Here is a 15,000-nt window from a genome sequence, read left to right as displayed (position 1 = left end):
TTAAGACCTCTTCTCCTCGACATGACACCTCAGAGCTGTCCAATCATAGAGCGGGGGCGGGCCCAAGTAGGACCCCGGAGTCACTAATGATCCAATAGGAAGAGTGCTCGTCTGAGAGATGATAGTGATGGGGATAGCGTAGAATGGTTCGAGGTATGGGAAGTAGCGTGTGGTATATTACGTTGCTAATACAGGACATTCACCTTGGTGTTGCTCTAGAGCAATGCCTAGGCTTGGTTTGGTTACGGTTGTGGTAGTCTGTTAGCTGATGTGCCACGGCCACTCACAAAACCTTCAGTGCATGACTGAAGATGAACTGCATTTCTGAAAGCCATTAGAATGTGTGTGTGTGTTTGTGTGTGTGTCGGTGTGTTTGGGAATACAAGAAAACAAAGATTCTGATTGGACAAACGTCACCAGGTGTGTGACTCAGGGCCACGCCCAGTTGCCCTGTGGAGTGATTGACAGCTGTGAGGCTTAAAGGTCACCAGGAATGACTGGGGTCAGGGATCAGAGGACACATATTGGCACCTTAAGGACCAAACCTCAACATTGCTACATCTTCAAAAGCAACATAATTTCTTCAATTATTTTTCTCTCTTTTTTTCTGAGGTTTTGGTCCTGTCTTAGAGAAAAGTCCTTCTGAGGTATCATCAATACATAATGAAGTCAACTTTTTACATCGTTTTCAGTAAGTTTTTCTTTTTCTTTCCTTAAAAATGCATAAATGCAGTACAGAGACAAAAGTATCAAAATAGACCTAGCTAAGATAAATATACAAACAGGTGTTACCTAAACCACTTATCTAACTTTAATTATTTAATTTTTTAGAGATAATACACTTAAAAAATCATCGTCCCAGACGTTTTTATGAAGAAAACTGAAAAAAAGGACAAAACAAAAACGATTAAACCCAGATACCTGCAGCACTTAATATGATCAAATACATACACTTCAGCATTAGCAATACAGTATAGGAATCAGAGCTGGAAGCTTTACAATAGCTAAACAGGTGCAGAAAATGAACACAACAGAAAATCAAAAAGACATAATGGGAAAGAATGCCCTCGAGAGCTAAGCCAAGCGTTAATATACAATAATACATCATAACAGCAAAGCCGGAGAAGGAACAGAACCGTCTATGACGATCTGTCAACACCATCAACGAATGTCAATCTACATCTTTATAAAACAGCGTGGTTTACAGGTGTACCTTAAAGCACGATAATTCATTTATATTTACTGAATGCAGCAGTTCCTCATTCATGAGAGTTTGGATCATAACAATAATAATAGTAGTAATGATAAATTCCTTTGTAAGCGTGTGTTATTATTGCCCGTCTCCCAGCGAGTGGCGATTGAGGATGTACAGTGTACAGTAAGCTCTGTGTTTGTCTTTGGATAGTATCTTCAGTTACTCAGAGCCTCTCCTCAGCTGTCTGAACCACAGGGGCCACCAGGGGCCCRGCTCCTAGTGACAGCAGCCACTATTCACCATGAGGGGAAAGCTCCATGTCACAGGGATTATATTCCCAGCTCTGACTGGTACTCAGGGCCCTTTGGACTGAACACTGACTACAGACTGTAAGAGAGTGTGTCTTTTATCGCTGCCATCTTACAGCCGTTTTCTGCATTAATGTGAAGTGCGGGCCGCTGGCGTGTGGCGGGCACTAGTGTGTGTGTGGCCCACTGGCGTGTGGCGGGCACTGATATATTCTGCCCCTCCTCCCTCCTGACAATCAGCTTCCTGCCCCATTGAATCGCCGCTAACGACCGGACTATCATTGGCTGCTGGCAAAGCCTGCTCATCAATATGCGTGCATACAATTAGAGCACCCAATTAAGAGGCTGTTCACGGAGCCATATGCTAATGAAAGCACAGAGACAGCCAATAATACCCAGCTGAGAGTAGACCTTTTAAACCACTTCACTCTTCACTCTTAGGAGAACGCACCGGTTCTCTGTGGTTTTAGGAGAGGTAGTCATCTTTAACGGGATGCAACGTTGTTGTAAAGTCTCTTTGTTTTTGCGCTCACGCTCGTGAATTTGGAGTCCAGATAGCCAGACAAGCTTTTTCAGCCCCACAAAATGTGTAGTAACAGTAAGCTGTGTTTTGGTATATTTCACTATTATTATTAAGGAAGAATGGGGAAAAAAACTGAAATATTTAGGGTCTCCAGTCTCCCATTTGCTTTTATTGTGTGAACCATTTTGAAAAGGAGGTAGTGTTATTTTTGGTTTTTACTCTCGTTTCAAGGTGTCCCTCTCCCACTTTGTTTGTTATAAATCAATCTGATGACGTGAAGCATCAGAACCCTACTTAGACAGGAGACAGTGCTGTTTTACACAGGAAGTTAATACAAAGACTCCTCTATTTAAAAAAGAAAGCAAATGGTCTGAAGTGAAGAGTTGATTTGACAAAACTTCCCCGAATGTTGTTTTAGAAAAAAATACATAAGTTGACATGTCCCTTGGCGTGTTCCTTCTACATTGGTATGATTTTGTCGTTTGTCAGTTGTTCCCTCTTTGCTGTGTCACAAGTGGTCATAATGGTATGTCTGTTCTGAACAGCCCCCCCTGTCCATTGGTGTGATGTTTGGGATGACAGCCAGCTTCAAACGGTCTTTATCACAACTCCTCACAGCACATCTGAGACTGGGGATATGAAGGGGTTTCTATAGCAATGTGAGAGCATGAAGACAATATAGGAGTCAACAATTATCATTGTTCCTATGTATTATAACACTTGTCCTTTTTGGTATTTGTTAAACTGTTGTGTCTGCTAGAGTATACTGTAGGTGAGCAGTACAGAAGGTACAGTAAGTAAACCGTTTACGGCTAAACCGTTCACGGCTAAACCGTTCGTTATTCAGTCTAACTGGTACCCGGGTCAAGAAGATAACATTCTGCTGCATAGCAAGAAGGGATGTTTGAATTTATAGTGTTGAGTTTCACAATGAAAGCATTGTTTTGGTTGAGGAAATGAATCCAAACATGCATTATTGCAGTGCAATAACAATGTCTTTTTTTGGCCCGGTATCCCGGTTAATGGACAACTGACAACAGCCCACAGTTTGTTTTTTTGCTGGCTTCTAGTGTCACATAAAGGGATATAAATGTTGTGTTCAAGTGCCTTATGAGGGTAAGATAATTATTTGCCATCTTTAACTGTAAAGCCCATCTTAGGCCTGCCCACAGCGGAGCCTCTCTTAGGGTTGTGTTTGAAACACAGGTAGCCTGAGCATGGAGAGATACACATTTAAATCCTAAGCGCTTTCTTTCTTTATCAAAGGAACTGCAAGAGGCTGTTTGTTAATACTGTTTTTGGCCTTCTACCACAGCACACCTAACGTGAGTCGTCATTCGCACCAGTTAACACGTATGTAAAAAGCTTTTAACATCACCAAATTCTATTTTGCATTTTATACTTTGGTTTTTGGAATGGTCAGTACTGTCATGAACAAGTTCAACGCAGGAGTTACGATAATACAATGATAACTTAGATTTCAGGTGTTGGTTGTCTTCTGGCCAGTTCTTTAGAGGAAAAACTCAAAAGGGGAAATAAACTACAGGGTTTTTGGTTTTCTACACATTTCTTTGGTTACCTGTAACAAAAATAAAACGGGAAAAAAGCAGAAAATACATTAAAATAATGTGTTTAAATTTGGTATGGCACTGCAGAGAAGGTAATGCTTTTATGCTCACTGAAAACAAAAGATTTGTAATCTCACGTGCTATTCTTTTAGTCCAACTCACACAGTGAATTGCAGATAGCTTCTATACAGTAACTATAGTAACAATAGAACTTTGAACTGAAACTGAGTTGCCACATTTTGGTGTCCCGCAGAAAGAATTCCCCTTATTTCTTTAACATTTTGGACACAGTTCCAGATGGAACCTTTGTGGGATGAGGTATTCTCTGACCGTAATAATATATTTTTTAAAGCATTGCTTTGTATCACAGCTGATGTTTCTCAACTAACTACGAGAAGATAAAATCAAAAGGAATGAGTTGAAAAGGAATAATACAAATGCCTGATAAACTGTGGGGATAATGAGTGAGTGTTCTCAGGAGCTGAGGCCCCAGATCCTAAGTGCTATTCTCAATCTCCTGCCATCTAAACAGGCACACCCAGACACACAGCAAGGTATTCAGCGGAGGGTGGGTTGGGTATTTTTGGAACAACGCTTTCTTTGCTGACAATACTAGTATAGAATGGTGTGAACCAGCAGAGTCAATAAAAACAAAAAAAACGACAAAATACACTTTGAAACAGAATTATATCACCATGGAAATATTGACCCTAAAAAATAAACAAAGAAACCATCAAATAAAAAAAGATGTGAAAAAGATACCACTTTTTGGATGTAACATTTTTCRTATTCCATAATCCTCAACCATTTTATTCAGATATCGCTGTGTGGATGCTCCCTCCCTCCCTCTCTCTCTCTCATGGTGGCCTGGGCCCATCACTCTATCATGCATGAAGAAGGACTAATGCAACAAAGGGTCCTCTTCCTGAAATCTGTTTGGTGGGGATTTCTTCATTCTGTGTTTGGCATAAGGAGGAGAGAGAGTCTTGTCTGGCATGGGCTGCAGAGTCCTGCCATCCAGTCTCAGTCTCAGTCTCACCTATGGATCACTGACTGGCTTGTACGCTTGGTTTCTGATGTGTGAGCAGATGTGGGGTAATCTTTGAGAAAACTACAACTGTCTTTCCTTCTCTCTCAGTTAACAGAAGAAAATAAAAAGCGACTGACAGGATCGGAGGAGAAGTATACACATCCTGGTGACTGTTCCAAAATATATATACATGATCTGGTGTGTGTGTGTCTCTACACTCTCCCTCACACACACCTGTATGTATATTTAACTGGTGTGAACATCAAACTACCAGCACTAAAGGACTGTAGGGTGGATAGACCATCTGTCACAATCAGCAGGGAGAGGAGGACAGAGGAGAAGAGAAGAGGGGGCCTCCATATCACCACTGAGAGCTGTCTCTCTGGCAATACGCTGCTCATAGGGTGGGGGAGGAGGGTTGGGGTGAGGTGGGTGAAAACGTGTGGGGATAAAGCAATGCTCCAGAGTGTTATTTTTGCATCGGTACATAACGGAGGTCTAACCCTGTTTGAAGTTTCTCATTGTTGTTGGTTTCTTGCTTTAAAAGAAATCATACTTAAAAAAAAAACTCTATATCTTATTTTTTATGTGTCATAATTTCTCTTCCCTCCAATGGAGGGGGCGGGATTAAACCTCAAAGTCCCGCCCACTGGTTAAGCTCTTCCAATCCTACTCCAGCTCGTCGGTTGGAAGCTCATCCTCCAAATCTCGGTCATCTCGATCGCTAGGCAATGCCATGTTGCCATGAGTGATAGTTGCCATGAGCGACACGGAGCGTCTGTCCTCCTCAACCTCAGTGGGCTCCTCCTTCACATGGATCTGGTGTCTGAGAGACAGAGGGACGGGTTAGAGAGGGTGAGAGATAGAGAGAGAGAGAGAGAGAGAGAGAGAGAGAGAGAGAGAGAGAGAGAGGAGAGAGAGAGAGAGAGAGAGAGAGAGAGAGAGAGAGAGAGAGAGAGAGAGAGAGAGAGAGGAGGGTAGTAGAGAGGAGAAGAGAGAGAGAGAGAGAGAGAGAGAGACGCATTAGAGAGGAGAGAAAGAGAGTGTGTGAGTGTGTGTGAGGAGTGTGTGTGTCTTTACCCATACTGCTGTGGGCTGAGTGTAGGGCTGCAGCTGCCGTTGCTGTTGACCTGTTCACAGTGGAGCTGAAGTCATTGTGACCCATCCGTGTAGCATGTTGAGGCTGGGCGCAGAGGAGGGGTTAACCAGGCCTGGCTGTTCAGCAGAGTCAGACTGCTCTCTGCAAGGGCGCCTAACAAACACAGACAGAAAACACAGGTTTACATTACAATAACCATTGTTTACAATGGTACTTCATAAATAGACAACTCCACACATCCAAATAGACTTCAAGTACTTATGGATCCACAAATAACTTTGTTAGTATGAAGGACTCATAGATTTATGAGGCATATAGAGATGCTTAGACTGTGAGTCCTGTTGAGACTTGCTGATACTGAGTAATGCTGAAGACTAGAGCAAGGCAGGGTGACTACACTTTCAGGTTAACCCCTTACAACACTAGGGGGCTCTGCACTCTACCACTTCACTGCTCAAGGGTTTAATGGTACATATGTGCAGGCTTGTTGGTGTGTGTGAATGTGAAGTCGGGGTGGTTAGGGGGGTAGAGAGAAGATGTGCTGGTTGGTTTTGAGTCGGCGTGGGTTAGGGGGGTAGAAGAGATGTGCTGTGTTGGTTTGAGGTCGGGGTGGTTAGGGGGTAGAGAGAGATGTGAATGGTTGGTTCGCCAGAGAGAGAGAGAGAGAGAGAGAGTGTGTGTGTGTTGTGTGTGTGTGTGTGTGTGTGTGGTGTGTGTGGTGTGTTGTGTGTGTGGTGTGTGTGTGTGTGTGTGTGTGTGTGTGTGTGTGTGTGTGTGTGTGTGTGTGTTTTGGTGTGTGTGTGTGTGTGTGTTGTGGTGCTGTGTGTTGTGTGTGATCAGGAGTGTTAGGAGTCGGCACTGAAATTGATTTTCTAGGACACGGCACTAATTTTATTCAGTGACCTTAATTGACAAATAATTGATGCTATAATCATCTGAGTCAAAGTCGGCTGGAGTAGAAGTGTGTATGGTTGCTTGGGGGAGGTGTGGGGATGGTGGTGGTCTGTACGGTGAGAGTGTTAAGGGTAGGTGTGTCGTTAGGGAATGCAGTAATTATAGGAGGAAATTGATATTAGTGCCCTTGATCGTGATGCTATCGCACACGTGTCATGTGCCAACACCCTCACCTCGAACTAAGGTGTATGGGTGTGTGTGTGTGGTGGTGTGGATGTGTGTGTGTTGTGTGTGTGTGTGAGTGTGTGGTGTGTGTTGTGTTGTGTGTGTGTGTGTGTGGTGTGTGTGTGTGTGTGTGTGTGTGTATACACTAACCTGGTAGCTGGCGTTTAGGGAACCGAAGCCCAGGCCTGAATCATATTCTTCACCAGAGTAGGACTCCTAGAGAGAGAGAGAGATGGGGAATGGAAATAAACACATATTGAGTACATGTGTGCAGAAGAGTTGGTCCGGCCAAAAACAACTAACAAGTGTAAACAACGCACCTGCTACACACAGAAACATACACACATACACACACACACACACACATACACTAGTTCGCAGGTGAGGGTTGGCACAGTGACACGTGTGCGATAGCCAGTCAGATGCTGTAAACAGATGTAAACAGATGCTCTACACACACACAACACACACACACACACACACACACACACACAAACACACACACACACACACACACACACACACACACACACACACACACACACACACACACACACACACACATACTGTACAGTCCATATATAAAGTTTGAACCCATTCCTTACATATGTGTTACAGCCTGAATTTAAAATGGATTATATTGAGATGTTATGTCACTGATCTACACACAATACCCCATAATGTCAAAGTAGAGTGTTATTTTTTTTTTTTTATGTAAATTAATAAAACAATTTAAGCTGAAATGTCTTGAGCCAATAAGTATTCAACCCCTTTGTTATGGCAAACCTAAATAAGTTCAGGAGTAAACATGTGCTTAACAAATCGCATAATAAATTGCATGGACTCATTTCTTGTTAAATAATAATATGATTTTTGAATAACTATCCCATCTCTTTACCCCAAACAGTCAAATAAAGGTTAAATTAAATAAAAAATACAATTATTTGTAAGGTCCCTCAATCGAGAAGTGCATTTTCAAGCACAGATTTAACCACAAAGACCAGTGGGGTTTTCAATGCCTCGCAAAGAAGGGCACCGATTGGTAGAAAATAAATAGAGGATGAATATGCGTTTGAGCCTGGTGAAGTTATTAAATAGGCTTTGTGTGGTGTATCAATACACCCAGTCACTACAAAGATACAGGCCTTCCTAGGAAGGAAACTGCTCAGGGATTTCACCATGAGGCCAATGATGATTTTAAACAGTTATAGAAGTGAATGGTTGTGATATGAGAAAAACTGAGGATGGATCAAACATGCATCCTGTTTGCAATAAGGCACCTAAGTAATCCTACAAAAAATTAACTTTTTGTACTAAATAAAAAGCCTTATATTTGGGGCAAATCCAATACATCACTGAGTACCACTGKWCCACTCTTCATATTTTCAAGCATGGTGGTTGCTGCATCATGTTATGGGTATGCTTGTCATTGGCAAGGACTAGGGAATTCTTTAGGATACAAATAAAGGGAATACAGCTATAATCACTCATGTGGAAGATGAGGAAGACCTGGTTCAGTCAGCTTTCCAACACACACTGGGAGACGATTTCCCCTTTCAGTAGATCAGTGGCGCAGCGGTCTAAGGCACTGCATCTCAGTGCTAGAGGCGTCACTACAGACCCTGGTTCCATTCCAGGCTGTATCACAACCGGCCATGATTGGGAGTCCCATAGGGCGGTGCACAATTGGCCCAGCGTCGTCCGGGTTTGGCCGGGGTAGGCTGTCATTGTAAATAAGAATTTGTTCTTAACTGACTTATAAAATAAATAAAATAAATAAAAAATAAATAATCTAAAACACAAATCTACACTGGAGTTGCTTACCAATAGGATACTGAATATTCCTGAGTGGCCGAGTTACAGTTTGACTTAAATCAGCTTGAAAATCTATGGAAAGACTTGAAAATGGGTGTCTAACAATGACCAACAATCAACTTGACAGAGCTTGAAKAATTTTTAAAAGAATAATGGGCAAATATTGTACAATCCAGGTGTGCAAAGCTCTTCGAGACTTACCCAAAAAGACTCACAGCTGTAATCACCACAAAAGGTGCTTCTACAAAGTATTGACTTAGGGGTGTGAATACTTATGTAAATCAGATATGTTTATTTTTTAATGTACATTTGCAAACATTTCTAAAAACACGCTTTCAGTTTATTATTATGGGGTATTGTGTGTAGATGGGTGAGAAAAAACCTCAATTATAGGTTGTGGGTGCCTTGATGATTTGCAGGTCCAACAGTAATAATACCTGTTTAACAGGGATGAAGAGAGAGGGAAGAGAGAGATGAAGGGCTGGAGAAGAAAGAGCAGTAATTTCCAGAAGCTAATGAAGTAGCAGTTAAACATGCCTGACCCCTAATCAGTCAGAACAGTACACTCTGGAGCAGACATGAGAGGACCGTAGGAGGTGGGGCTGGCGGTCATGACTGAAAGATAAGAGAAGGAGAAAGGAGGAAGGTGAAAAAAGAAGAATATCAGAAATACCCCGCTCTCTCTGTCTCTCACTCACACATCCACCGAACACACACACACACACACACACGACACACACACACACACACACACACACACACACACACACACAACACACAACATACAACATACACACACCACATACATCCACACCACTCACACACACACACACACACACACACGACACACACACACAACAAACATAGCAACACACAACCACACACACACATACATAACACACACGCACACCCCCCCCCCCCCCCCCCCCCCCCCCCCCCCCCCCCCCCCCCCCCCCCCCCACCATACATACATAAACTCAACACACCACAACACACACACACACAACACACACCAAACACACATCACACACAACACACACACACACACACACACACAACACACACACACACACCACACACACACAACACAACACCACACCACACATCACACACAATGGCTTTCTAATTAGCTCCTTAAACTAGCAGCCCTTGGAAAAGTGTCCCTGAGCGGACTCAGAGGACTGCGTTTCCATCCCGTGCTCTCTGTGGGCCTTGCCTATTGGGCCGAGCTGGGCCATGAAGAGAGTGTGCCACCGCTGTTTGGTCTGTGTGTGTGTGACCACAGAGGCCCTCCACACAACATAACACACTCCCCATCCTGGCTTTGTTTTGTTTGTTCACTGAGGGATAATTGCATTGTGTGTCTGTGTAAACTGAGTCTGAGCTTTTGTTTTTTCTCCGCTGAAGAGCTTATGATCTTATGAAGATAGTCTGTTGGTCAGCTGGCATCGCTCAGGTCTCTTTGTCTTCTGTGTTTATGTGTATTAAAGGTTTTGTCATAAGTCCAACAGCACAACTGAACTGTCATCTATCCTTACCAAAGGCAAGTGACATTATATCCTTATGATCATGGGCCCTATTTGACGATTCACATCCTGTTCCTCCCCAGTGAACCTGCTCCAGTGGCTTCCCTGCTGAAGGAGGGAAGCGAGCTACCCGATGTCTACCTCACCCCCCCACCTCCGCCGCCCCCCTATTACCCCGCTCGCCAGGGCCCTCGTCATCATCTCCTCCAGCCTGCACTCACACCACACTCACACTCACACTTTCACACTCACACTCACACTCACACCCGCACGGCTGGGACCCATACGCAGCGCATCTGCTGACAAGTTTCTGCAACCCCCATCGCCGTCAGTATACTAGAGTATGATTACAGCCCTCCAACACACACATTGGAAATCTATACAATGGCATACTATACACACACACACACACAACACACACACACACACACACACACACACACACACACACACACACACACAGCACACACACACACACCGCCACACTTCAAGGTACTAACCACAGTGTCTGTTTTCTCTTAGAGTTGGCGGCAGAACCTGTGATTTCTATAAAGAACTCTGACGTCAGAGCCTCCCTTCACTAGACGCCTCTCTCATGACGCCACGTTAAGTCTCCTCCTTCTTATAATTATCTTTCTCTTCCTGCCGCCCTCATCTCCTCTCATCTTGCCTTTTTACCTTCCCTACCCACTCAATTCTCTCCTCTCCTCCTTCCCATCCTTTCTCGCCTCCATCTCTACTCTCTTTTTTGGTGAACCCATTGGTAGCTCCGTTGAACTTGTCATAATGTTGTCTCCTCTCATTCTCTCTGTCTCTCTGTTCTCCTCTCTCTCTCTCTCCTCTTCTTCTCTCTCTTCTCTCTCCCTCTCTCGTCTCTCTCTCTCTCTGTCTCTCTGTCCTCTGTAGCCATTCTGGAGGGTCCAGATCATGCAGCGACTCTGTGAAATAGATCTTAATGTTTAACGCGGGGAAATTTGTTTCGGGGGGCCCTTTTAACTATCAGAGAAACACAGCACATGGAAGGTGAGTCCACAACATTCTTACAACACCACTCCTCCGCACAACATGAGGTCACTCACTACTGTAGACCAGCATGCACACACAATGAAAGCCCATCTCACACACAAAGATTATACCAATATTCCCTCCTCATACACCACACCCACACACTCAACACTCGCAGCCTCAAAAAATCTGACATGGCCATGAAAACACCAAGCTGTTTTGATGATTTAGCCATTTTACCACAATGCCTAGTGGAGTGTGTTGTGCTAAGTGCTGTGGACTCACTCCATGTGGCTGTGTTTCCTTCACAGAGAGTGTTAGATTTAGAACTTATCCAACCTCCATCCTCCTCCCTCTTCCCTTCTCCCTTCTTCCCTCCCTCTCTCCTCCATCTCTCCCTTCTCCCCCCATCACTTCCCCTCGCTCCTTCCATTCCCTCCCTTCCTCCCCCTCCCCCCTCCTCCTCCACCCCCCCCCCATTTCTTCCCTGTCTCCCTTCCCTCACTCCCCCCTCCCTCTCTCCCTTCTTCCCTCTTCCTCCCTCCCCACTCCATCCTTCCCTCTTCTTCCTCCTCCTGGTCTTCCGAGAGTTGTGGGCCTAGCGAGGACGTATCCACTTAACACTCAGTGAAACACACCTCACTATCACACAGCTCATTACAGAGTCACACACACTCAATGGTTCTCTCACACACCACACCACACACACACACACACACACACACACCACACACACACAACACACCACACTACACACATCACACACACACACACACACACACACACACACACACACACACACACACACACACACACACACACAACACACAACACACACACACACACACTCGCACACCTGTCTGGACGTGGACTGTGTAGGTGCTGAACCCATTTCTACTGAAGCCTCCCATTCTAATGAGTGTAGCTCCGTTCCAGAGAGACAGCGATGCAGGAGGGTGAAGAGGCGGTGCATGGCCGAGCCTTGTGCATCTAATTAGCCTTGAACTGATGGAGGAGAGAAGGATCCAGCCGAATTCTTTGCCTCGCATCTCAACTTTATGAAATTGAAATCATATATTCTCGCCACTCCTCTCTATCTAGACCCAGCCCTTTAAATATAGATCTTATCTACCTATTATTTATTTTAAATGTATGAAACGTCGGGGTGGCCTGTATAAATTAGAGAAGATGTAGTCCTTTAATGGGCTATAATGAGAAGCGAGAGCTAGTGAGGAGAGCTAAGTGTCAGCCACTGAATCATTGATCAGAGAGAAGACGAGAGGGAGAGAGGAGAAGAGAGGATAGAGGAGAGAGAGAGAGATGGCTCTCAGGAGAGAGAGAGACAGATGTGGAGGGAGAGAGGAGGATTTGGAAGCATAGGACTGGAGGGAGAGAAGGATGGGAGGAGAAGAGAAGGTAGTGTTATAAAATGACGGGAGAGATAGATAGAGAGGTATGAGACAGATGAGAGATGCAAGAGAAAGTTAGAAACAGAGAGGGAGAGGGAGAGGGTCCAGATCAGAGTTAATAGAATGTTGAGTTTCATTTCTCCAAGTTTCTGAAAATGGATAGAGGAGAGGTCATCATTCAACGATGTATCTAACATCCAATAGATCATTTTAGAGTCTGTCTTGATCTGCTGGTGCCAACATGGTACTTTAAGAATTCTAATATCACATTGAGGACAGTAACTGAAGGGTGTGCTGAAGGTAGAACTACCAGTCTGTCTGTGGGCGCTGTGAGCACACACCACGCCACCTCCCCTTTGACACAAGTCCTACCACATCATCCTTTTCTCTAAGCAGCCCTCTCTCCCTCCTACCCCACAGTGTCATTCCTACCCTCGTTACCCCTCCCCCTAGAACACTTACCCATACCTTTCTCCAATACTACCTCTAGCTTTAGGCCTCTATTCCACCTGTGTCCCTTGCTCCCTTTACCACACTCACCTGCTCCTCTCTAACGTCTCTCTCTCTCTCTCTCTCATCTCTCTCTCTCTCTCTCTCATCTCTCTCTCTCTCTCTCCTCCTCGTGCTCTCTCTCTCTCTATTCTCTCTCTCTCTCAGTCTCTCTTCAGCCCCATCTTCCTAAGCTTCCAGGTGTGTTTGTTGGGGGGTGTGGGGGGATACCAATGTGCGCACGTCTAGCTGTAATTGACGGCTAATTTTAACTGCGAGAATTAGGCTTTCATCACGGAGCCAATGATAGCAATGAATAGAGAGACTGCGATGCGAAGTGGCGGGACTGAGATTGGGTCATACTCATTTTACAAAACTGAGCACGCAAACTCGAAGGAGAGAGGGGTTCTGGGGCTGATTATGGCTCGTGTAATTACGGTGGTGTATTGGTGAGTGTGTGGTGTGTTTGTCTGGTGTCTGTGTGTGTTGTGTGTGTGTGTGTGTGTGTTGTGGTGTGTGTGATGTGTTGTGTGTGTGTCGTGTGTGTGTTAGGAATGTTGTGTGTGTGTGCCCCCCAAGTGTTGTAGTGGGTGTGGTGGTGTGTGTGTGTGTGTGTGAATTACCAGGCTTAAGCTGTAGTTTGTTCGTGTGTGTGAGGAATTTACTATGATAGCAGTGATGGCCGCTCTGGCCTGTCCCTCCCTCATGGAAATATAAAAAAGTGTCAGAGAAAATATGCAGGATTTAATAATGACAAATTAAAATTCGGTAATGACAATTGAGCACTGACAAGACATCACAATAGTCGATGAAAAGGAAGAATATCCCTGGGGACCACAATAAGTTGTGTTTGGGCTCGGGCGGTGGCTGGGGGTGGGCTTGGTGGAGCTGGGGTTGTGTGTGTGTGTGGTTGTGTGTGTTGTTGTGCTGTGTCCCGTGTGATGTGTTGTGTGTGTGTGTTGGTTGGTGTGTGTGTGTGCGTGGTCCAAGAGAATCAAGTTTCGTTAATGTTCGAGCAATGTTTTTCTCTTCTCAGTAGAACTAAATAAACCCGTTACAGAGTGCTGTTTTAGTCACGAATTCCGCGTGTTTATGAAGCAAAATCCTCCACTCGTTCAAATCGGATGGTCTTGATCTCCTTCACCCCCCCCCCCCACCTGCGTCTATAAATCTCTATCTTTCACTCTCTCCGACGTCTTCTGTATCTTTTCTCTGTTCAACCAATTTGAACTTCGACCACAACTCTGAGTCTGCATAAGTTTTAATGAGGGTGGAGAGTGGAAGGCCTGTGAGGGTGGACGAATGGAATACCAAAAGAGAAGACCACAAAGATGACGTGGTAAACTCATCACACCACTACTGTCTGCCAGTCAGCCAGCCAGCCAGCCAGCAGCCAGCCAGCCAGCCAGTCAGCCAGTCAGCCAGCCAGTCACCAGCCAGCCCAGCAGTGCCAGCAGTCAGCCATCAGCCAGCCATCATCAGCCAGCCAGCCAGCCAGTCAGCCAGCAGTCAGCCGTCACAGCCAGTCAGCCAGCCAGCCAGCCAGCCAGCCATCAGCAGTCAGCCAGTCAGCCACCAGCCAGCCAGCCAGCAGCCAGTCAGCCAGTCAGCCAGCCAGTCAGCAGCCAGCAGTCAGCCAGCCACCAGCCAGCCAGCCAGTCAGCCAGCCAGCCAGCCAACCAGCCAGCAGCAGCCAGCCAGTCAGCCAGCAGCCACCAGTCAGCCAGCATCAGCCAGCAGCCAGCCAGCCAGCCAGCCAGTCAGCCATCAGCCAGCCACCAGCCAGCAGAACCCTGGTTCCGATAGATGTATATGCATGCAGTGCCTTCAGAAAGTATTCCTACAACTTGACTTATTCCACATTTGGTTGTACAGCCTGAATTCAAAATAGATTAAATAAGATTTAACATTTCC

The 15,000-nt window shown here is 45.1% G+C and overlaps 1 non-coding gene across 1 annotated transcript in view; it reads right to left on the bottom strand.

Moving 5' to 3' along the window:
• Positions 1-5,868, bottom strand: part of LOC112071714 (uncharacterized) — a 6,372-nt gene extending 504 nt beyond the window's left edge. The window contains exons 1-2 of the transcript XR_011475939.1: positions 5,705-5,868; positions 1-5,450 (exon numbers count right to left, since the gene is read on the bottom strand). The exon at positions 1-5,450 is cut by the window's left edge and continues 504 nt beyond it. This is a non-coding gene — a transcript (uncharacterized protein). The remainder of the gene's footprint in view (positions 5,451-5,704) is intronic.
• Positions 5,869-15,000: the final 9,132 nt, after the last annotated feature.

The sequence above is a fragment of the Salvelinus sp. IW2-2015 genome, unplaced genomic scaffold, assembly GCF_002910315.2.
Source record: "Salvelinus sp. IW2-2015 unplaced genomic scaffold, ASM291031v2 Un_scaffold1694, whole genome shotgun sequence".
NCBI classification, from domain to species: Eukaryota; Metazoa; Chordata; class Actinopteri; order Salmoniformes; family Salmonidae; genus Salvelinus; species Salvelinus sp. IW2-2015.
The sequence above is the reverse complement of the archived record's forward strand: the minus strand, read 5'-3'. Positions and strand labels throughout refer to the sequence as shown.